A 12,544-nucleotide genomic window follows, 5' to 3' on the forward strand; every position below is an offset into this window, starting at 1 on the left:
GGGCAATACTACTTTGGTTTGCAAATGGGAAATGCATTTTCAGGTGTGTGTCTGTGCATGTGTGCATATGTAAGTGAAAAAAATTCTGCCATGGGAAGGTGGCATATCAAGAAGAAATATTCTAGCCTGGTTGTCTTCTCTGTGTGTTTTGTTAGGTGGGAAAGCATTAAAACTTCAATTTCCCCACCTGTATTTTGAAATGGTAGGGAAAAGATACTAGGAAAAGCTACTAGGCAATTGAGTGCATAAATCAGCCTTATACAGGGCAGGATTGTAGCCCTTTATCTGTGATCCAGTGATAAAAAGGAGACCATACACTGTCCATTTAACACTGTTTTAGCCTGATTTACCCTGTTGAAAGACTAAAAGGCTTTCTGCAGATGCTACCAAATTACTAAGCAGCCAGATTTATCTTTACTTTCACATTGCCTTACTTTCATTTACACTTATGCATACTTGGCATTTTTTCAAAATTTATTGCCTCTTTCCTCATTTTATGTTAAACTAGAAATCTGTTTGACCATGGTGATGTCCTAAATAAAAACCTCTTTGAGCAGTTTATTATGAAGTCATTCATTAGAAACAATTGCTCTGAGTGGAACATACTTTGCTGTTCTATCTGGCCACTCTCCCAATGTATCCTCTGTACAGCAGTTTTCAATCAGACAGCATACAGATTTCTTCCGATCTTTGGAATACTTCTTCTCAATTTTCATTGTTACCAGGACTCTTAGCTGGTTCAAACATCATGTGGAACCATGGTTGAAATCTGGTTCTGTGAAATATCTCCAAACCTCATGAGTGTGTGCTCTCCCATTCCTTGCCCATGCAATCCTCCCAAGAACTCTACTTCTGATTTAGCTTAGAAAGAAATGAAAATTGGTTGTGATGTCTGAACCAAACAATTGTGTTTTCCCCCTAACCAACTTACTAGGAAAAAATCTGGACATGTAACCCACTTCAAACCTTGAGTTCATATCTAGGCTTATTTATCCTGTAGGAGGGCCTTCTCTATGGCCGTCCCTCTTCTTTGGAACACTCTCCCCCTCACCCGCCGGTTTTTTCAGCCCCCTTTTTGGTTCCTTTCAAGGCCCTTATCAAGACCTACCTGTTTTGCCAGGCGTTTGCCCTTTAATTTTTTAACGAAATTGTTATTGGTATTATTGTTGTTCACCACTTCGAGTTTTCGGAGGAGGTGGTATATAAGAAATTTTTAATAAATACATACATATATTTCAAGTAAGTTTCTCAGAATACATGAAGATCAATTGGTCTGGACATCATGATCTCTCTTGGTTTCATCCTAACTTAAATTGGAAGAATTTCTGGGAAACTGTTGAAGGCAAGGGAGAAGGGAGTATGCACACTAGGGGTGTGCACGAAACGGATTATGCATTCCACTCCAAGCTCAGAACACAATGCATAGTCCACAGAAAGTTCTGTCAGAACAACCGGTCGAGCCCGTTGTTCCAACAGAACAATCTAAGAACATTCAAAATGTTCAGAGCACCATTTTGAAATTCAAGATGGCACTATTCTGGCCTCTGAGCATGAACAGCTGACCATGGTGCTGACCATGCAAATGTCCACTGCACATGCGCAGAGGTCAGGAGAGTGCCATTTTGAATTTTAAAATGGTGCTTGGAATGTTCTGAGTTGGAATAGACTTGTACCATTCTGGGCTTCTTCCATTCCAAGCTTGGAACAGGCCCTTCATTTGAAGGACGTTCTGTTCCAAGCTAGGAACATTCAAAATGGCCTGTTTGGAAGTGGAATATTCTGAGTTCAGAACATTCTTCACATCCTTAATGAACACCCAAGGCTTGGGGATGTGGCACAGAAATTGCCTTTATCCCATGGAACCAGGCGTTACGATCTGATGCAACATCTGAACCAGCCCTATAACAAAGGGATCACGGGGCAGGGGGGATGTTGTCAATTCCACCCATGCTATCAAAAGTAAGACGGACAAAGCTCTTTTGTAACTATCAAAACCTTTTTAAAAATAATTTTTTTAAAAAAATGTTTTCTCCTTGCTCTGCAACATATGTGTGGGATGGAAAAGGGACCTCTCAATGACGGCTGATACATTATGAAATTTCCAACTGTCAGAGACCTGCTTTTCCACTATTCTTTTGGCCTTTAGAAGGTAATGCAAAACTTTCTCTTTCAAGCAAGTGTGCAATGATTAGATATTCAATGGCATGGATTGTTTCAATGGAATATTGTAGATTGATTCATTTTAATTATTTTATATTTTGAAATATGCATATTGTGCACTACCATGGGCCATAGTTTGAAAAGGCAAACTATGAAATAAATTTTGTAATAAATCAATATAAATAAATCTATAGATCTTTGTATTTAAAAAATAAATATTTAAAATTTATGGTCTAATTGTGTACAATATGGTGTCAGTTCCAAGCTGTATCAACAAAAGGCCTGAGATATTTATGCTCCCTTCAGGGGACACTCCCCCGTGAAAGCTGAATATAGTTGTATAAAACATTCTATGATATTCTGAGCACATAGGCTCCTTTGACCCCACAAGGGGGGAAAAGTGCTAAGCTGCTTCTAAAATGCTTTTAAAAGCAGTGTCTGCATGGGGCATGGCTGCTATCACTACAGACAATTAGACATTCATGACTCTGTTCCCATTTCTGCTACAGTATGTGTGATGCACTGCTTTCCCCGGTTCTTTCGCTCCATTTAGTTACACTGGTCTAAACATACTGCTTCACTACACACTAAAACAAACTGCTAGAAGCGGAAAAGGAATGTATTTGTAATGTGCTTTTTTTAAAAAAAGCTGTATTTTCTCCAAGCCTCCACACATTTTATTTCAAAGCCAAAAGTGTAAACAAAAAGGCCTTCAAGTCACACTAGTACTTTCAAAATGACAGATTCCCAGAACTTGTTCTTGAAATCAGAGGAACCTTCAGACTTCGGAACAAAAGTGTTAGAACTACATATAAAGCTCCTTTGAAGAAGTGATCTGGTGAAGGAAAGCAGCAGTTTTCTGTCTAGTGTATGCCTCATCACAACATAGGATATCTATATTGTTCTGACACACCGTGATAACACCAGGTAATGTCTGAAAATTGTATTTGCGTTCTGTTTTATATGACTGCAAAAATATCTTTATATAGGCATGTAGTAAACAAACATTTTGTGCATCAGCTTCAGTGCTGAGTGTTTGACTATAAGAGGCAGTTATTATGAAAGTGATGAACACTAACTGTTTCTCAGTAGGAGAGCTTAACAGAATAACAACATTAAAATCCTATGAGTGTCAAAATAATTCTTTTATAATATTTGGAAATAAGATGTGAGAAAACTATTACTGTCAGGAATGGATATCCAGTTTTTCAACGAATGTTAGGAACCTAAGCTAATTTACTATTAAGTACAGCTTTCATATTTTATAAAAGGAAGTTACTGTGTAAGAGATAAGAGAATATGAAACATAATTTGCTTTCTGTAATGCTTTACAGCTTTCACTGTACATTTGGATGCCTTCTAGGTGTACAGAAGATGCTTTTTAAACAAAATTAAATTTAAAATCTGGACAAACCATGGATGCATTCTTTACATACAAAATTATCATTCTTTAATAACATTCAGAACAGTGTTCTCAAACATATACAAGACAAAAAGAGCATTACTTGCAACCCACTAACTAGACTTTTTGCCAAGGTCAGAAAAAGTGGATAAGTTAGTAGCAAGAGAGGAAAAAACAACTGCAGAATAGTTCAAAGGCAAGTCAAAATTGAAGCTAAAGCCCCATCCAGGACCTTTTTCTAAGGATGTAAACTCACATCCCCTCATTTTGGATTAACCCAATCAAAACAACCACCAACCATTCTCTACATCTCTGCTAACCACGCTCTTTGACAGTGTTAAAATAAATCACTACTTCAAATTAAAATATATATAGAATAAAATCCACTGAAACCTCTTGCATGCATGGAAGACATTTCTACTTTTGCAAGAAGGTGCTGATTTCTACCAGTTCCTTCAGCTACAACCCTCCCCACACATTTCCTACATCATTGTAGAAAGTCCCCTGACCCTCATATACTATGAGAGGGGCCTGAAGAGATTACAGTAGAAAAGCCCCATTGTACTATAAAAATTTTCTTGTGGTTTTCTGGATCCCATCCACAGAAAGAGCTTGGAGGCAAAAACTCTAGACATTCTCTACCAATCATAACATATTAAAATAAAGTTAGTAGTTTAAGCCTTCAGACTTTTCGAATTCAGAATCTACTTCTAACCCCAACGTACAACATGGGATTAACCTACATTTTCACTGTATATGTTAATTTCTCCCCTTCCCCCTTTTCTTAAAAAGAAGGGGAAATGGTGACCATTCTGTTAGTGTAAGACGTCATAGGTTGGGATGTGACATAGGTGAAAAATTGAGATGTTACTAATCTGTTAGGCAATTTTGAGTTATAGCCTGAAAATAGATATCTGCTAAAATTCTGCTACTTCATTGGTGAAGTAGGCATGACCAACCCAAGTAGCTAGCTACTCTTTAGGAGAGTGAGAAAATTTACTTTCTGTCTTAGCGTTCTACCTATCAAGTAGCCAAAGAACCATTATATTAGCTGAACGTTTTCATCTATCTTCTCACATAATGAGAAACAGCTACAAGGTTTTTTGAAGGACCTTCACAATATGCCAAACCAAATTTCATTCTGCCAGATTAACTAGTCAACAATCAAAATATAACAAACTTCCTGAGAATTCATAAGTCAGGAAACCAGAGAGATCTTGGAGCAATGAAAGACATAGGAAGCTGCCTTATCCCTAGTCAGATCATTGGTCCATCTGGCTCAGTATTGTCTACACCAGGGATTCTCAACATTGCATCTCTAGATGTTATTGGACTTCAGCTCCCATAATCCCCAGGCCCAGTGGCCTTTAGCTGGGGATTATGGGAGCTGAAGTCCAATGGGGACCCAACGTTGAGAATCCCTGGTCTACACAGACTGGAAGCGGCTTCTCCAAGGTTGCAGGTAGGAGTCTCTCTCGGCCCTATCTTGGAGATATCAGGAAGGGAACTTGGAACCTTCTGCATGCAAGCATGCAGAGGCTCTTCCAAGAGTGGCCCCATTCCGAGGGGAATATCTTACAGTGCTCACATGTGTAGCTTCCCATTCAAATGCAAACCAGGGCAGACACTGCTTAGCAAAGGAGACAATTCATGCTTGCTACCACAAGTCCAGCTCTAAATGATTGAATATTGAGAGAATTGCATTTTAGGTGGTATACAAATGTGTTATCTATTTATTTGATTGATTGATTGATTGATATACCGCCCCTCCAATCAAACAATTAAAATCATTTAAACATTTAAAATATTAACACTAAAATCATTTAAAACCAGCATTAAAAATTAAAACCATTAATCTAATTAAAAGCCTGCGTGAATAAATGTGTCTTCAGCACCGTTTTAAAAGTTGCCAGAGATGGGGAGGCTCTTATTTCAACAAGGAGCGCATCCCAAAGTCCAGGGGCAGCAACGGAGAAGGCCCACTCCTGAGTAGCCGCCAAGCGAGTTGGCGGCAACTGCAGGTGAACCTCTCTAGATGATCTCAACTGGTGGTGGGGTTCATGGTGAAGAAGACATTCTCTTAAATACCCAGGGTGTAAGCTGTTTAGGGCTTTAGAGGTAATGACCAGCACCTTGTATTTTGCCCAGAAACTTATCGGCAGCCAGTGTAGTTCTTTCAACACAGAAGTAATGTGATCTCTCCTAGATGATCCAGAGACCAACCTGGCCACTGCATTCTGGACCAACTGCAGTTTCCAGAGTACATATAATGGCAGCCCCACATAGAGCGCATTGCAGCAATCCAGCCTAGAGGTTAACAGCAGATGTACCACCGTTTTGAGGTAGTTCATCTCAAGAAAATGACACAGTATCAGCCGAAGCTGATAGAAAGCACCTCTGGCCACTGCCTCAACCTGGGACACCAGGGAGAGGTTTGGATCCAGAAGCACCCTCAGAAATGGGTCTAGATGATCAGTTTTCTCCAAGACCACCAGGAGCTGGGAGGCCACCACCTTCTCAATCACCTTGCCTAGCCATGTAAGGTTGGAAACAGACCCGAAGTTGCTTAACTCTGAAGGATCAGGCCTGTAATTGCTTAACTATGATAAACAAACAAACAAATGTTGTTTCTCCCAGATGCTGCCAGGACTGGAGGAATGCATGTCTTCCTCCTATTGCACTGAAATACCACACATTCCATAGCATGGACAATAGTATGTTCCTTTTGTTGTGGTGGTCATGTCTCTTCCATCACATTACAAGCACTCAGTGCAGGCTAGGGGGATAGCTAATGCATAAGTAGCCTGTGTTAACTCCACCCCACCCCACCCTGCACAGCACACACACACACACACTTGCTCACCCACTCACTTCTGCTGCCCACCACTTGACAGCACTTCCTGCTTTTGATCCCAATGCACCACAGCCTAATAGAGCACAGCTCTTTCTCTCATATTGTGAGCACGGAGAAGAGGCCATGGAAAAGCTGAGAGAGCCAGCCAATAGTAAAAACTAATTTGCATTCCACTCAAAGCCTTTTGGGAACAAGCATTTGGAAGGGGAGAAACATTTTGTTGTTTTTGCTATTTCAAAGTCAGTTTCAACTTGTTTCACAGTTGTTTCACTGCTCTGTTGTTTCTCTGGTCTTTCAGAGAATTTCAGAAGCAATTTAAGAGTTGTATCCTCAGACTAAATATAAAGTTTCTCATCATAACCTTACAAACTAGGTTTCTAAAGGCTTTTAAATACAAATTTGGAAAGAGGAGGTAGTACAGGCAAGAGGCAGAGTTCAGGCATGAAAAGCAGGAGATGGACAGGTGTGTGCGATGGGCAAATTGTGAGGTGTCAGGAAGACCCTTTTTTCCAGGTATGCTGAGGTTGGGTGTCAATTACTTCAACTGAGGATATGCAAAACCACAGATGTTGAGTCCGTGAATAGTGAGGTTTGCCTGCACATAGTTTCTGAACTGAGCTCTTTGAATTCACCACCACAAAATGACATGGAGCACTGTGGAAATTTCAGTTCTCCATCCTGTGGGTGATCGATCCGAAGTATTTTTTTTAAAGAATATAATAGTGTTCTTTTTTGTTGTACACTAAATTTATTTATTTATTTATTTAAAATATTTCTATATTTCCCCAAACTTGCATCTCTGGGCGGTTTACAATCAAAATAATTTAAAACATCAAATCAATTAACAATTAAAATCATTTAAAACATTGAAAACATTTAAAATATTATGAAAATATAAAAAATATAAAATATATAAATCTAATTAAAAGCCTGGGTGAATAAACCCATGTTTCAGAACATTAGCAGCGATGAATATCTTCAAAACTCTGATGTAATACTTTAGATTTTAAAAAGTAAAAAGAAAAACATCACTGAAGTCTCTTTCTTATGCTCTTAAACCACATCCACATGCAAGAGAAAGGTTCAAAGCTAGATTATTCCTACAAAACTCCACCCATGGAATACCACCCTGATCTGAGCAAAAGACCAAATAGAGGGTGTTACCAGCAGTGTGTGTTGGCCACGTGGACAGTTGGGATAGGCCCACGGTGGTCATGGCCACTATGAACTCCCAAGCTGCACCAGACAAGCCAGCCCCGAAGTGAACATTCAAGTCACCCAACACCAAAAGCCTGGGTGACTGCAACGCGAGTTCCGTGACCAGCTCCGTCAGCTCAGTTAGGGACTCCATTGGGCAACAGCTTGCTCGGTACTCTAACAGAATCACCAATCTATCCCAAGTTCCCAGGCCAAAATAAACACACTCAATATGGACCAACTGTCTCACTGGGATCCTAGTATGGGAGATGTTACTCCGATGGATCACAGCCACTCCACCACCCCGCCCCCTTCCCCTAATCTGCTCCCCCACTGAGTACCCAGTAGGAAGGAGCTGAGCCTACACTGGGCCACTAGCCTCCCCCAACCCGGTCTCAGTTATACAAGCCAAGTCGGTTCCGTCATCTAAGATCAAATCTATGATTCTTTCAGTTTTATTCTGAACCAACTTGGCATTGCTGAGGAGTAAGGTCAGGTTCTGAGGGTGGTTAGAACTACTCACCGAGGCCTGAGACAGCCAAAAGGGGAAACAGCTATTAAGTTTCTGGTCTCCCTTCTCCCATAACAGCCTGCTGACCTGCCAAAAACAAATCTTCTATTCCCCACCACTACTATAAGAGCCTCTCCAGAACCCCCAGAGGTGCCCCCTTTTCCTCCACCTATACCAGAGCCCCGACACATAGCTATAAATCGCCAGACAATAAAAGAGAAACTGGCATAAAATAATAAATAAATAGGCCTCAGGCCTTAATTCCACCCCCGAAGACCACCTCCAATGACCAGCCCCCTTTGGTGGCAGCCACCTGCCAGCAAGCTGCACCAGAGGCTGTGCCCCCATTGCTGCCCTCCCTTTTAAAGCCCTGCCATCCACCTATGGGGCAGGGCAGGCCCAGCTGCCCAGTATCTGAGCAAATTAAGGAAGGCAGAGCAGCCAAGGAGGACAGGGGTGGGAAAGGAAGCCCCACGCGAAGCAAAGCAAAGCCTGTAGCTGAACCTCCCCACCCACAAGGGGAAAAGGGGGAGGGGAAAGATGAAATAAACACACCTTCCAACGCCTCCTTCACTTTCAAAGCACCTCTTCAATATTATAGGATAATTCAACTTTACTGGTTGTTCATAAATATTTCTTCTTTTTTACAATAAGCAGAAAAAACAGAATATATTGATAGTTTGGGCAAGAAAAGTTATATACAAGCAGAATGAGTATAACAAACATCAAATTATTGCTATGTAATACAATGCTAAATTTTAAAATGCTGAATTAAATGCTAGGGGTTGGTTGGGCTAAAAACGTCTGGAATACACTATTTCTGCAGTCGCTGAATCCAGAAACTTTCAATAACAACACTGCAAAAAACAGTCTGGAAATAGCCAATGGTGCTACTTCACAAATATGATAAGATTATTTACAATTTTATCTGCAATGCCACAAGCATGGGAATGAATGTCGCTGCACAAACTTGATAGGATAGGATGTATTATTCACACATATCCTCATCTATGTAGCTGCCATTTGAATTGCCATCTGGCCAGTATTAAGCTAGTTTGATTTTGCCACCCACCTGCAATCTTTTTTGGCCTAAATGCTAGGCAGTGGGCCACCCGCCTTTGAATACATTGAACTGGTTGTGTCTAAGCAAAATGAAGCAATGACCTTCAGTGCCTTTCTGGAAGAGATGGCAAATCTAGTACAATGGGTTCATGGCACTTGCAAACATCTCATGGAAACAGGCACAGGCTGCAGAGTTCTGTCACAGCCAGATCTAGAACTGGTCAGTTCTGATACTCCTGAGACATGCCTGGAGTTGATGGGCTTGTTACCAAAATTCAAAAAGAGGTTATGTCATGACCTCTTTGGTTATGATACAATTCCCATAACACCACAACTCTAAGCCTAATATCACAATACTGTGGGGATAATTTTGTGCCATAAAGTGATGCATGAAAAATTGCCTTCTGAGGTCCAGATCCATATACCATCTTAATTTATATACTCAGTCTAAGTATACATAAGGCTGCCTTTGAAGACTTTTTGGAAACTGTGAAATATAGCTGTTAGGCTGCTAAATGGAACATGCTGAATGGATCACCTTAAGTACCTTCACTTGTGGTCCATTTTTCAGCATCTTTTAAAAAGCTGTTCATTATTTTAAAAATCTTAAAACAGCTTTGGAATCCAGGTACTTGGAGGACTGCCTTCCCCAACATGCCTGCCCTGAATACTAAGAAGATAATCCAGGAGTAATGATGTGCCCAGACTGTTCCAGAGACCATTCTACAGGCCTCCAAACCGGTCCGGACATGGGCAGTTCAGGTTCGGGTGATTTGTGTGGTTCGCGTGTGCACGTCACGTGCGCTTCACGTCTCCGCGACATGCGGAGATGTGAGAACTGTCTGTCCCACCACCACCCGCCATCAGTCAGTCAAGTCAGTCAGTCACCTTTGCTGGAAGCTGCGCACCAGCAGCCACACAATGAGCGGCAGGTTCTCGCGCTCATTGTAGGTGGGCAGCAGCACCGAATACTTGTCTGGGGAAGCAGCCATGATGATGGTGGTGGTGCGGAGGAGGCTGAGCCAGAGGAGCTTGGGCGGTGCTTGCGCAGGGGAGGGGCGGGCTTCCCTTCTCCACTCAGGGCTTTCCCGGAGGCAGAAGAGGCCAGGCCTCCTGGCTTCTTCTTCCTCCCTCCGGACTCCTCAGCCTCTCATGCCCACTTTCTCTCCCCTGCCGCGGCTGAGGCGATGACGATGGGAAATGCGGCAGGGCTTCCCTCCCAGGAGAACCCCACCAACAAGGCGGCTTCTCCCGAGGTGATTCCTCCACTTCTGCCCTGCGCTGCGCTCAGCTGGCTGGAGATCCAGCACTACTCGCGGCAGCTGGTGCTGCCGGAGCTGGGTGTGCGTGGGCAGCTGCGTCTCTCCGGCTGCTCGGTGTTGGTAGTGGGCTGCGGTGGGCTGGGCTGCGATGTGTGTGTGTGCAAAAGGCTTATTGAAGTCTTTCCCAGCCACGAGGGAAGGGACGGCAGGGAGGTATCCTGCCGCCCCAATACTAACAAAACTATGGGCACTGGAGGGGGAAAGCAGCGGGAGGGGTAAGTAAACCCTCCCCCCGCTATTAAAGGAACCCCCCACCCCAGTGCCGGACCGCAGTTCCACGGTTCTGTGCACACCCCTATCAGGAGTAACTCTAAAATAACTAGCTCAAGGAGCAAAGGGTGGCAAAGAATGTTATTGTGGGGAGTGAGTATTTTGCTGTACATTAAATACTTACAGAGGTAAGGTAATTAATGTTAGTTTATTTACTACTAACATAATTGTCAAACATATTCAGCAAATGGGCCACATTCTTAAAAAAAAATTATTATTAGGCCAAACTGTCCAGTCTGCTTTCCAGGCTAGTTTCCTCTGCCTGTCCAAGACCATGTGACAGGAAAGAGCCACATGGGCAAAGAGGTCAGTATACAGGCTAGCTGACAACTTCAGAGGAGATGGCTCTGCATCCCACTGCATACATGGTCTCAAACAGCCCAGCTCCTGTCAAGTAAGGAAGCTAAAGAGCTGGTCTAGCACCTGGGGGGCTGGAGGAGTCTCCTACCTACCTGTGCTGCCTTCTACTACTTGTTGTGGGGCAGAGCAGTGAGTGAATGAGACTTCTTTAAACAGTGGGGACATTTTAAAACAATTAATTCAAGCTATTAATTAATTCAGCTTTAGAACCATAATAAGAACATAGGAAGCTGCCTTATACTGAGTCAGACCACTGGTTCATCTAGTTTAGTATTTTCTACACAGACTGGCAGTGGCTTCTCCAAGGTTGCAGCCAGGAATCTCTCTCATCCCTATCTTGAAGATGTCAAAGAGGGAGTGAGAGAGATAAGTTTATTCAGTCATTGACCAGCAAATGTCAAAGAGGGAACTCGGAACCTTCTGCATGCAAACATGCAGATGCTCTTCCCAGAGCGGCCCCATCCCCTAAGGGGAATATCTTACAGTACTCATATTTAGTCTCCCATTGAAATGCAACCAGGATGGACCCTGCTTACCAAAGGGGACAGTTAATGATTGCTACCACAAGACCAGCTTTCCCCATATACTATGAGTTTTCTATATTGTTCCAGTCTGTGGATAAGGGAGTGGGAAATATTTTGAGGGGGGGAGGTTCCTAGTACTCCCTGCTACACCTTGGAGTCATCAGAGGTCTCCGACTTCTTCTGCTGGTGACCAGAGGGAGCCCATTTTCAAGTGTGTTGTCCTGCCCATAGAATCACTCTCCACGGAGACTTGGCCTGTGTGGTGTAAGTGGTTTTAAGAATGCACTGTGCCTTTAAGGGGTTTGACACTAGAAACTAGCTGAAAGGAGTCATATATAAAAGGGCAAAGAGCAGTAGGAAGCAGCTTGCTCAGCGCTTACTATGTATGTAATGTTCTGTGAAGCTGCTTGTTATAAAGGAATTTGTGGACCTCACTATTCATTTGTCCTGGATACAACAGCCTGGTACTGAATCTCATGTTGTAGCCCCTTTTTATTCACCCATGCCTCCCTACATGTCATCTGAGCAAGTTCTTGCTGTTATTAGCTATTGTGTTATTGCCCTGCTAGTTCAAAATTTTGATTGTCATTATATATGATATAAATATTTTTGCTGTTCTTCAATAATTTGCTCTGTCTCTCTCTCTCTCTCTCTCACCCACCTCAGAGTCTACACAAACAAACCCCTGGTAGGATTATTATCCCTACAGTTCCTTATACTCGGTGGTGGTGGTGCGGAGGGGTAATGGCATATGCTATTAAGTTCAGCATCCTAATGCTTCACCAGCAGAATCTCTTAGGAAGGAGTTACTGCCCTGGAGTGGGGATATTTGCTAAGGCAAAAAGCTGCAGTGCTCACTCACGAATAATACCACAGAGTGAG

At 42.5% G+C, this 12,544-nt stretch overlaps 1 protein-coding gene and 1 long non-coding RNA gene across 6 annotated transcripts in view; one reads left to right on the forward strand and one right to left on the reverse strand.

Annotated features, from left to right (window-relative positions):
• Positions 1-12,544, reverse strand: part of MACROD2 (mono-ADP ribosylhydrolase 2) — a 1,527,488-nt gene that overhangs the window by 1,155,024 nt on the left and 359,920 nt on the right. The window lies entirely within an intron of this gene.
• The window catches only part of LOC128340000 (uncharacterized), a 43,991-nt gene continuing 34,444 nt past the window's right edge, over positions 2,998-12,544 (forward strand). Inside the window, exon 1 of the long non-coding RNA XR_008313393.1 lies at positions 2,998-3,087. This is a non-coding gene — a long non-coding RNA (uncharacterized LOC128340000). The remainder of the gene's footprint in view (positions 3,088-12,544) is intronic.

This window comes from Hemicordylus capensis, chromosome 1, assembly GCF_027244095.1.
Source record: "Hemicordylus capensis ecotype Gifberg chromosome 1, rHemCap1.1.pri, whole genome shotgun sequence".
Lineage (NCBI taxonomy): Eukaryota > Metazoa > Chordata > Lepidosauria > Squamata > Cordylidae > Hemicordylus > Hemicordylus capensis.